The sequence below is a fragment of the Ananas comosus genome, linkage group 6 (assembly GCF_001540865.1).
Source record: "Ananas comosus cultivar F153 linkage group 6, ASM154086v1, whole genome shotgun sequence".
NCBI lineage: Eukaryota > Viridiplantae > Streptophyta > Magnoliopsida > Poales > Bromeliaceae > Ananas > Ananas comosus.
In genome coordinates, this window is record NC_033626.1 from 4,529,419 (window position 1) to 4,540,472 (window position 11,054).

Below are 11,054 nucleotides of genomic sequence, written 5' to 3' on the forward strand. Positions count from 1 at the left end.
TGTTGAACTAATGTAAATTCGAAGGTTTACTTATGTATTAGTAGAGTGTATATATATTACGATCGATAGGTTTTATGTAGTACAGTAGATATTGGTACGTGTGCTCCTACGAGATTATGTTATCCTTTCGAGATGATCGATCGATCCCGCGATGCGGGAATGGCGCTAGTGGACGGCCAGGCGAGTGCACACATGGACATGGGGTTTTGGTGTGCCCCACTTTTGATATTTTTATATCAAGGGTCACCCAAGCCGGCGGCTGAGGCGGCTAGAAGGGTGATCCAGATTCGACCGTATCTATCTATCTATCTATCTATCTATCTTTACTTTGACGTTGATACGAGATGATACGGTAGTTTACGTTTATTACGTACCTTATAGTAGATCGTTGTTCGGATGATAGTACGATCGTACGAAGTTGCTACATTACTTATGTTTATGCTGTATCAATACGTTAGGTGATTGTATATGATACTGATTAGTCGCATACTTACGTTTAGGTGAGTACGATAAGTACAGTAATGAGTTAGGTGATCCGATGGTGCGGATTCTAGAGTTTAGAGTATCCATGAGTGTGGTGTTAGATCATCCACTTCTCCACTTCTCGATGGGGCGAGAAACGGGACTGACTGATAGAGTTTAGAGTATCCACTCCTCGATGGGGCGAGAATAGAGTGAGCAGAGTGTAGAGTTTACATTCCTTCACTTAAGAGCTTTGAGCTCCTAATCTGAAGCTGGTCTTAGCTGATCAACAGCACCGAAGCCTTTCAGGCTTCCACAAATATTACGTATTTCACGTAATTACTTCCCAGGCACCCTCGTGGTCACGTTTTGAACGTGACCTCGTCTTTACGAGAGCCCCTGGCCAGGGACCGTCCCTCCCTGGCCAAGGTAGTCCGACCCAACGCCTCCAGAGACTACTCTGGCCAGGGACCACCCGTCCCTGGCCAAGGGCTTGCAACCGGACCGCTCTGAATCGGTTTAAACCGATTCAGGGCTCTTACGTCGAGAGCCCTTGGCCAGAGAGCCTGTTCCTGGCCAGAGGGCCCCTGGCCAGAGAGTCCGTTCCTGGCCAAGGGCTTGCGCTTTATTAAAGGTTGAACGGATGTAAATGTTGAATGTCAAATGTGATGTAATAGATAGTTATATCTCTCTTTTATTCACTTGTTTATACTTGTGATGCTTGCTCTTGTAATGTTCGGCACTGGTTGTGCCCTCGCTATTGTTTTGATCATGTATGTATTCAAGTTGATTTTCTGGGAACTTGTTGTACATGATCCTGTTGTTTAGCCTTGGGCGGACAGGGGAGGTGATGTCCGTTCGGCATCTATTTGACGTGCCCGGACCGGACGAAATTGCTATCGGTCGCGGGGCATGACAAAGGCGGTTCGTGGATTCGGATCGTGGGCTCATGGATTCGAGTGGGCGTCGTGGATTCGACGTGATCGAGGCTTCGTGGATTCGAAGTGGTGACGTTTCGTGGATTCGGGAGGTGGCGTTCGTGGATTCGGACATGGGGTGTGGACAACCCGTTGGTGTGTGCGAGATCTGAAGAAGATAAAAGAGAGGTTTGAGTCTGTGGATTCGGTAAATCACTTTGTTATCTTTTATTCTTAGTGGATTGTTATCGCGTGTTGGTCTCGTGATTTTTTTTACTCCAAGTTGGAGTTTTCCCATGTAAATCTCGGTGTGATTTTTATTTTTCGCATTATTTTTTATCGCATTGAGATTTGTGGTTTTTGGCCGTTACACCTATTCACCCCCCTATAGGTGTTGGATACAATCTAGATAGATCCTTGGGCTCCCTCAAAACTTACAATTTAATCACCTCTTTTGCTCCTTTTTCGCATCTTGGTGACATTTCCACCATGGGAGAAGTCTTGGAGCTTGGAGTAAAGCTTGTTGGAGGCGAGATCTTCAATCCTAGTTGATTTCTAGCCTTCTCTTGAGCTTAGTTACATGTTTCGTTCATTAGATTCATGTTTTGATGGATTTCTTTAGATGAAACCCTAGAATGAGAAAACTAGAATTTATTTTGGGGATTTTTGATTAGAAGCTTTTGGAGTTCAATTGATTGGTTTAGAACCTTTGTTTAGGTTGGATTAGAAGGGTTCTTGCTCTCATTTGGAGATTGAGAGAGATTTTCACCATCCAAGGTGAGTTTTTGCCATTTTCTTGGGTTGATTAAAGTTTGATCATAGGAGTGTTTGATCGTTTCGCTTATCCCTCTTAGAATTATCTTTAGGGAGCTAGGAGGCTAGTGGATACCTTCGTCAGCGCAAATGACGGGAATTTGAGGAGTCTGGGTGGGTTTGACCTCACCGAAATGAGAAAATTTTACCTATGTCATTTTTAATTATTGTAAAATAAAAAATCATGCATATTCATGCTAGATAGGGCATATGTGAATTTTAGAATGCTTAAAATGCATATGTTATGCACAATGAAAGTTCGGACCTCTATGTAGTAGAGAGTTAGATATGTTGGAATCATGTATATGAATAACATTCTTATAGGCTTGGGATCATGCTTTATGTAGTGAAAACGACAAGTATAATATGTTCTTGGATATAGAACTCATATTTGACATAGGAGGAAATATAATGTCACAAAGAGGCATTAGACTTGGATTATGTTTGACATAGTATACCTAATGTCATGAAGTGGTATTAGATGTAGTAAATGGTTGAACTTTAACATTATGACCTAGAACTAGATCTTCGGGATTGCTAGTATTTATACCATGTTGAGACATGATGACATCGAACTTGAGACGGTTGATTATGCTTGCTTGCCATTTCTGCTCATTCGCACATGCTTGTGAGGGTCGCTCCCTACAAGCCGGCACTCCGGAGTTAGCCTACGCGACTTATGCTCGCTCGTGCGGTATTGAGAAGCCTATTGGGCCGGGTGGGATAGACTCATTCCTAGAGTGAGAATGTTGGGGCTACCACGGGTAATTAGACGGCACAAGCCGGACTACACTTGTGTAGGTCCTAAAATGAGATTGGATATTGACAATAAACCTTTATCATGGTAATCACTACTAGATAATTTATAGTAGTGGGATTCTTGGGACATGCTTGGGGCTTAATAGTGGACATGTGGTTACTTGCTTAGACATGATAGTATACTTGGTAGCCTTGCTTGTGTATAGTAGTATATATATTAGACATGTTTAGAGCATACTAGTATATTCATATGATATACTCATTCATGTTGGGCTAGCTTTGCAATTGTGACTTCATTCTAAGTAGAGGCATAATAGTGTAGCAATTTAATACTTGTTAATCATTCATGTTGTTTATTTTCAGTTACATATCTCTACTTACGCCTTTCTAGCCTAGTGGTGCTTTCTCGCTAAGGTCAACAATTGCCCACTGGGAACTATTAATTATAGTTCTCACGCCCCCCTATTTGATGTTTTCTTACAGAGCCTTCTACTCAGGGAGAGGCTCGGGATCGCGGGAAAGGAATCGCCTCGAGCTACTAATTTGGTCCGGCCCCGGGCGCGTCGAACAGACGCCGAACGGATAGGATCTCCCCTGTCCGCCCAAGGCTAACCAACAGATCATGTATAAGAATTCACCCAGGAATCAATTCATAAATACACGATCAAGAAGTACCACCAGTGCAACTGTCACGACCCGACACCGCCAATTTGGACAGTTCGGGCCCGAAACAGACCCGCCGAACGGACAGAGTTTCCCCTGCCCGCCCGAAGCGTAACAAAGTCTATGCATACATATCCAACAAGAGATGTTAGCATTCAACATTGAGAGAGGCAATCACAGATACAAGAGAATTTAAACTATCTATTACATCACAGTGAACACACACACAACCGACCGCGAAAACGGATGGTGCCTCGTCAGGCCGAGGGATCTCGTGCAACCGACCTTGTTGGAGCGGATTAAGATTCAACAGTTACAAGATTCTTATCTCCAAAAGGTGCTTTGGCGTTGTCGGGTCGTGACAGCAACAACCAAGAGCAAGATACAAGTATGGAAACATATACAAGTACATAAAGAGAGAAGGTTCTATCTATTACATTCATTCAACTTAGTACATTTAGCTCAATCTTTTACATTCTTCCAAAAATATAAATACAAGCACTCAAACCTCACCCTATACATCATCTACTCTCAAATATAAATAAGGGTAGAGCTAATACAAAAGGGTAGGTGGCTAATGCAACTAGGGCGCCGGGCCCTTACCGCGATCCTCACGCTCGCCCGGGAAACTCGAACTCGGACCTGTAAAAAAGTGGGGTGAGAACTAACTTCCTTAGTTCCCAGTGGGTTCGGCCGCCGACTCCGCCGGTCTCCCCACTAGGTCCAAGTGGGCACAGGTAGATAAACAGATAGATAGATATGGAAAGCTGTAGAAACAGATAGAAAACTACTCTACTATGCCCGAATCATAAACATATGGATGCATGTACAATGAAATGGTAAGCAACTAACCCGTCAACATGTCCAAAAGTAGAGCTATGCACTTATTCATCAATCTCATTTACTTGTTTCTTAATTTCGTGGCTTCTCTGAAAGCTTGCCTACTGCTCACTAGCCATCTCGAAGGTAGGGAGGGTCAACTCGCACTACGAACCGAGACCGTCTGCCGGGACCCAAAATAGGCAATCCCTTGGGACCCAAAATAGGCAATCCCACGTGACCAACTCCGGAGCGCACTACTTGTGTGGGGCTTCCATCACAAGATTTAAAAACAGACCGTGAGCATGATCCAATCCTCGTCTCGAGAATACCCTATCCTCTAGGGTTACAATCATCATATAGTCCATAGGTTTCACATACACTACGACTCATATGTGTCATTTGTTCTTTTGCTTACTATCAACTAAATGCCACTCGTTCATTTGTTTAATATCAAACCAACCATCGAGTCCATCTCTTTCTCTGCACTATAGGATTCACAAGTCTCGACCCAATCCTTATCAATCCACTATGTCAAGTATCCAATACATGCTACGATATCATCAAGGAAAGCATAAGGAAAGGCAATGCACAATCATCCTATAATGCAATAATACAAGATGCAAGAATCGAAATGTACTAAGACATAGAAGGGGGCCCAGTTGCTTCGGGATGGTCACCACCCACCTCTTGGTGATGCCCGCGATGATAGAAAACTTGACGTCGCGGTTCTTGCACGTCGCCCTAGCTCCTCGAGGCGAAGTGAGCCCTCAAGTACCCAATTAGGCGATTTCTCCGCACCCGCTCGTCGGATCGAGAAACCGACTTCGCCGACGCGTTCCGAGACCTAGCAATTAGGTTTGCGACCTATTAAATTAGATCAAAACCCTAGTTTTCCAAAATCCCAATTTCGTGCCTTAGAATGGCAATGAGGGAGAAATCCGTGGTGCGAGCTTCAATTGCGAGCCCGAACCATCTATTTATCTCCTCTAGGTTCCATTCGAACCAATTCTAAACAATAAAACCCAATCCTAAGAAATCCACCATGGATGGGTTTGGAGCTTACATCTAAGCCAAGCTCCAAGCTTGCCCTAGCTTGAAGGAGAGAGGGAAGAAGACCTTCTTCTTCTTCTTTTGGACTTCTCCTTCCACTTCTTCTTTTCCTTCCTCTCTTTCTCCTCTTTCTTCTTCTCCTTCTTTTCTTTCTAGAGAGAGAGAGGGAAAGAGTGTGAGATGGAGAGAGAGCAAATGAGAGGGGAAGAGGGGTCCCCAAGCCTTCATATAGGCCATTTTGCAAATAGCCCCCTCAACTTTTCATCTTCAGAACCAGCCCTCTTTGGGCATTTTCGCAGTGAGGGACCGGTCCCAGCTCGAGGAGACCAGTCCCCGAAAGCTGCAATTCCAAGCAGAGGGGATTTCGCGTTCGGGAACCGGTTCTTGTTTGAGAGACCGGTCCCCGGGAGACCGGTCCTTGTCCGAGAGACCGGTTCCCGAGAGCTGCATTCTCGGGACTTAGCCAAATTTCGGCTAGTCACGCTGGGCCAACGTTCGGGAATCGGTCCCTGCCTGCCAGGGACCGGTCTCATTAGAGACCTCCGCAGCCCAACCTGATGGGACCGGTCCCTCCCTGCCAGGGACCGGTCCCCGAGAGCATTTCTGCTCCAGTGCAAGTTTTGCACTGGTGCTCTCGCGGACCTTTCTTTAATGCACTTTATGCATTAAAATCACCTTCGGANCCGGTCCCCGAGAGCATTTCTGCTCCAGTGCAAGTTTTGCACTGGTGCTCTCGCGGACCTTTCTTTAATGCACTTTATGCATTAAAATCACCTTCGGACTTTTCGAAGCTTACGCACTCGACAACTGGTCGATTCTAATCGAAGTCTAATCCCCGAGTTCCGAGGATTCACTTCCTTACATCCTCCTCACCTTAAAAGAGTTTCATCCTCGAAACGAACTCAATACTACCAAACTTAATTAGAATTCCAAATTCTAAACTCATACCTCTATTTAACCTTCGAACAGGCGAGGATGATTCGCCTTCATCTCCTCCTCGAGCTCCCAGGCGGCTTCGCGATCGTCATGATTGCTCCACCGGACTCGGACATAAGGAATTTCCCGATTCCTTAACTTACGCACTTCACAAGCGGTAATTGCCACCGGGAATTCCTCGTAACTCAGGTCCTCCTGAAGCTCCGGCGGCTCGTACAACATCGCGTGCTCGGGGTCAGGAATGTATTTGCGAAGATTGGAGACGTGGAATACATTGTGCACACCCGCTAGCTTCGGCGGCAACGCGAGCCGATAAGCCACCGTCCCAATTCGCTTCAAAATATCATAGGGGCCAATATATCGAGGACTTAACTTGCCCCGAACGCCAAATCGCTTAACACCCCTCATAGGAGAAACCATTAAGAACACACGGTCGCCCACCGCGAATTCTAAATCCCGTCGGCGCCTATCCGCATAGCTCTGTTGTCGAGACTGCGCCGTGAGCAACCGTTTGCGGGCAAGGCGGACCTTTTCTTCCGCCTCCCGCAGCACGTCGGGGCCGAATTCTGTACGCTCGCCCACATCACTCCAATAAATGGGAGATTGGCACTTTCGCCCATAAAGAGCCTCGAACGGTGCCATCTCCACACTAGCATGATAACTGTTGTTGTAGGCGAACTCGGCCATTGGCAAGTACTTACACCAGCCCCCTATGTAGTCGATGACACAGGCTCGCAACATGTCCTCCAGAGTCTTAATGGTTCTTTCCGTTTGCCCATCTGTCTGGGGATGAAATGCCGTGCTAAAATCGAGCCGCGTGCCAAGGGCCTCCTGCAGGCTTTTCCAGAAATGTGAAGTAAACTTGGAGTCTCTATCCGACACAATCGACTTCGGTACCCCGTGTAACCTCACAACTTCATCAAGATACACCTGCGCTAATCTATCTCCCGCCCAGGTGGTGTGGCGTAAAAAGTGTGCTGACTTGGTCAAGCGGTCCACAATCACCCAGATTGCGTCGTCTCCCCCTGTCGAGCGAGGTAAGCCAACGATGAAATCCATAGATATGTCCTCCCATTTTCAAACGGGGATAGGTAGATTTTGAAGCTTTCCCGCTGGAAACCGGCGCTCCGCCTTTACTTGCTGACACGTCAAACACTTTGCCACGAAGCGCCCAATATCCGCCTTCATCCCCGACCACCAATAGAGTGTTCTCAACTCATGATACATCTTGGTGCCGCCCGGGTGATCCGCGTATGGAGACCGGTGGGCTTCCTGCAAAATCAGCTCGCGAAGCTCTTCATTCTCGGGCACGCACCACCGGTTTCGAAACCGAAGCGAGCCACCGGCGTCCACACTAAAATCGCCACCTCGACCTTCCTCGGTGTTATGCCGCACCTTTTGGAGACTCGGATCTGCAGGTTGCAATTTCTTGATCCTCTCCACTAAGGTCGGCTGAATGACAAGTGCCATCAGCTGAGTCGGGACCTCGGGAGCGACCACTTCGAGGTCCAATCGCTCCATCTCCAGCCCTAGGGGTGTCTGCCGGGTGACATCAAAAGCGAGGTTCTTCGTCGACTTTCTACTAAGTGCGTCCGCGACCACATTTGCCTTGCCGGGGTGCTAGAGAATGTCAACATCATAATCTTTTAATAGCTCTAGCCACCGCCTTTGTCGCATAGTTAGCTCATTCTGGGTAAATAGATATTTCAGACTTTTGTGGTCGGTGTAGATCTCGCAGTGTGCACCGTATAGGTAGTGCCTCCACAACTTCAGCGCAAAGATCACCGCCGCCAACTCCAAGTCATGGATGGGGTAATTCTTCTCATGGTCCTTCAGCTGACGGGATGCATAAGCTATTACTCTCCCGCCTTGCATCAGGACACACCCTAAGCCCAGATAGGATGCATCGCTATAGACCGCAAAGTCCTCGCCCTGCACCGGTAAGGCGAGTATCGGAGCCGACGTCAATCTTTTCTTCAATTCGTTGAAGCTTCAATCACATTCGTCACTCTAAATAAACTTGACGCCCTTTTGTGTCAGACCGGTAAGAGGAGTCACAATCTTTGAAAAGCCCTCCACAAACCGTCGATAGTAGCCCGCTGTAATACACTGGACTTTCGCAAATTGCAGAGTTCAAGTGGGTGGAATGAAGTGTGGAACTATTCTACATGTTCTAAATAACTTGGACAAGTTTTTGAACAAGTTAGAGAGTTATTGGAGGGTTAAAAGTGAGAAATTGCAGCAAACAGGCGAAATCAGCCTTTTTCTGCTTGTTGTACCGGTACAGCCATCACCTTGTACCGGTACAGACTGGCAGAAATCTGGCAGCAAGGCTAGTTTGGTAATTTCACCTTTGATCCCTATCTATTAGACCCCAGCTCGACCAGAGATGTTCAGATATGCATGTTTGAGCTCAGAGAAGTGCTCTTCCTTCTCTCTTTTTCTCTCTCTCTAGGGTTTCTCTCTCTCTACGAGGAAATCGCCGATTTTGCTCGTTTTCGTCGCCGCGCTTGTTCTTCGCTGTTTGCGAGCGTCGCAGAGCCCTTGTGGACGTGTGAGGGAGTGTTTTGGACGGGTTTTCGCAGCCCTGGACCAGCAGGTCACTGGTTGGAAGCTTGAGAAGGTAATCGCCTCACTTTCGCCGTTATCGACGTCCTATTCGTCGATTTGAGTAATGATTTCGGGTTTTTGCTTCTTGCTGTGCTAGGCTGAGATTTCAGCCATTAAAGATGAGCTAAATAGATGTGAATTAACCTCTTTAGACCAGGGATAAGCTACTTTAAAGCTTAATTGGAATTATTAGCCATTTATGAAGCTAAATTGGAACGAAATGCAAATTGTTGCGCGAATTGATGCAATTTAGAATTATTTCTTCGCAGCAGGTCTTCGAGACTCGTCGAGCTGAATTTGTACTCTTAGAAGCTGGTTTGGAAGGTATTCTGACCTGAGGTAAGCAGGAATTTCAGTTAGAAAGCTGAAATTGCAAGATTCCGACTATAGTTGCTAATATATGACGAGTTTGACGCCGTTTCGATTTTGCTCGCAGCGAGAGTGCGATCGAGCCTTGGATCACCGTTCGTTGACTTGTGAGAGCTCTTGGAGACGTCTCTTGAGGTATTACACTAGTCCCAAAACAGGGATTTAAGGGGTTACCTTGTACTAAGTGGAATTTAGGCCGAAATCGGATATTCCGTCATTACTTTAACCGCGGGTTGATGTTTTGTGTTCGAGCAGCGATTGAGACCGCTGAGTGGAGCTGATGCCTGAGATCCTTTGACTGATTGAGTTTAGCACGAAGGTGGGTCGGGCCTAACGACAGAGCAGTGAAGCCTCCCTAATGTTCTATATGTATTATATAGAAGAGAAATAATCGCTTAGGAAGCGATTGAAGTTGCATATGTGGTTGATAGAGAATTTGGAACATATCAGTTGGGATGGTGGATGCTTAAGTAGAATAAATCTCTATCAAAATAGAGACACATAATATACATGAAAGATATTTCTATTCATAATTCAAATACAAGTTGTAATGACTGATGAACCAATGTAGGATGCACTTTAAAGTTAGAGACAATGACATTCTGTCTGACGTCTAAACATAGAGAACTATGATAGGCTCATGACTAAGTTGATAGTGCGCATAACTATGTGAAAGATGTATAATCTATGATGATTTAGCTTTAGGCCAATTACAACGTTTACAATTCTATGGATCACCTAACTTCTGGTTCCTATTTGTGTATTGACATTCCGATCGAGGAGATAGGTAAGAAACCTATGTAATGAAACATATGAAAGATTGAGACATGTGGTCATTGGACTTTGCTTGCGTGCCATCTGTGCTCATTCGCACGACGCTTGTGAGGTGTAGCTCCTACAAGCCGGCCCCCGGAGTTGGCCTACGCGACAGGTTGCTCGCGCCCGTGAGGGCGATTGGGTGGGCCTAAGTGGATTGCCGTGGGGAAGTGTATACTACCACGGGGCCATTTAGGCGGCACGGCGCAAAAGTTGGAGCTACCTTGAAGTAGGTCCTAGTGAATGAAAGAAATGGAAATGATACTGATATAAAGAAAGAGTATCAAGTTGTATGTGTACAGGTAGTATTATCAGCCTCTATGATCATGTTTATGTCAATGTTTATGGTAATTGGCGATAGCTTCTATATATTCATTGATTCATTAACTGGGGCGAGATCATGTTTACATGTATTGAATACATGCTCTGTTACCACCGGTTACCAGGCATATTTCTCATATCATACATATCGGTTTACTTACTTTCTAGTACATCTTGCACCTAGTGAGTGTAATTCGCGAGGCTGCGCTTTACCCACTGGGAGCTATTGTTAATAGTTCTCACGCCCGTTCATTGGTGGTTGTCTTTTTGGGCAGAGCCATCTTACAGCGAGAAGGCTAGGGATCAAGTGGCAAGGGAGTCGCTAAGCTAGCTAGGGACTACTAGGAGCAGTCAGTCGAGTCACTTGCTACGCGCGGCTAGCGGCGAGGGTGAGTCCTATGTTATAGATAGACCACCGTTGTACCCTATTCTTTTGTTTTAACCTCCGTTGAGTATATGTACTTTGATAGTCACTTTAGTTGTGAGTTACCATCTTTATGGTTGAGATTTTTGACA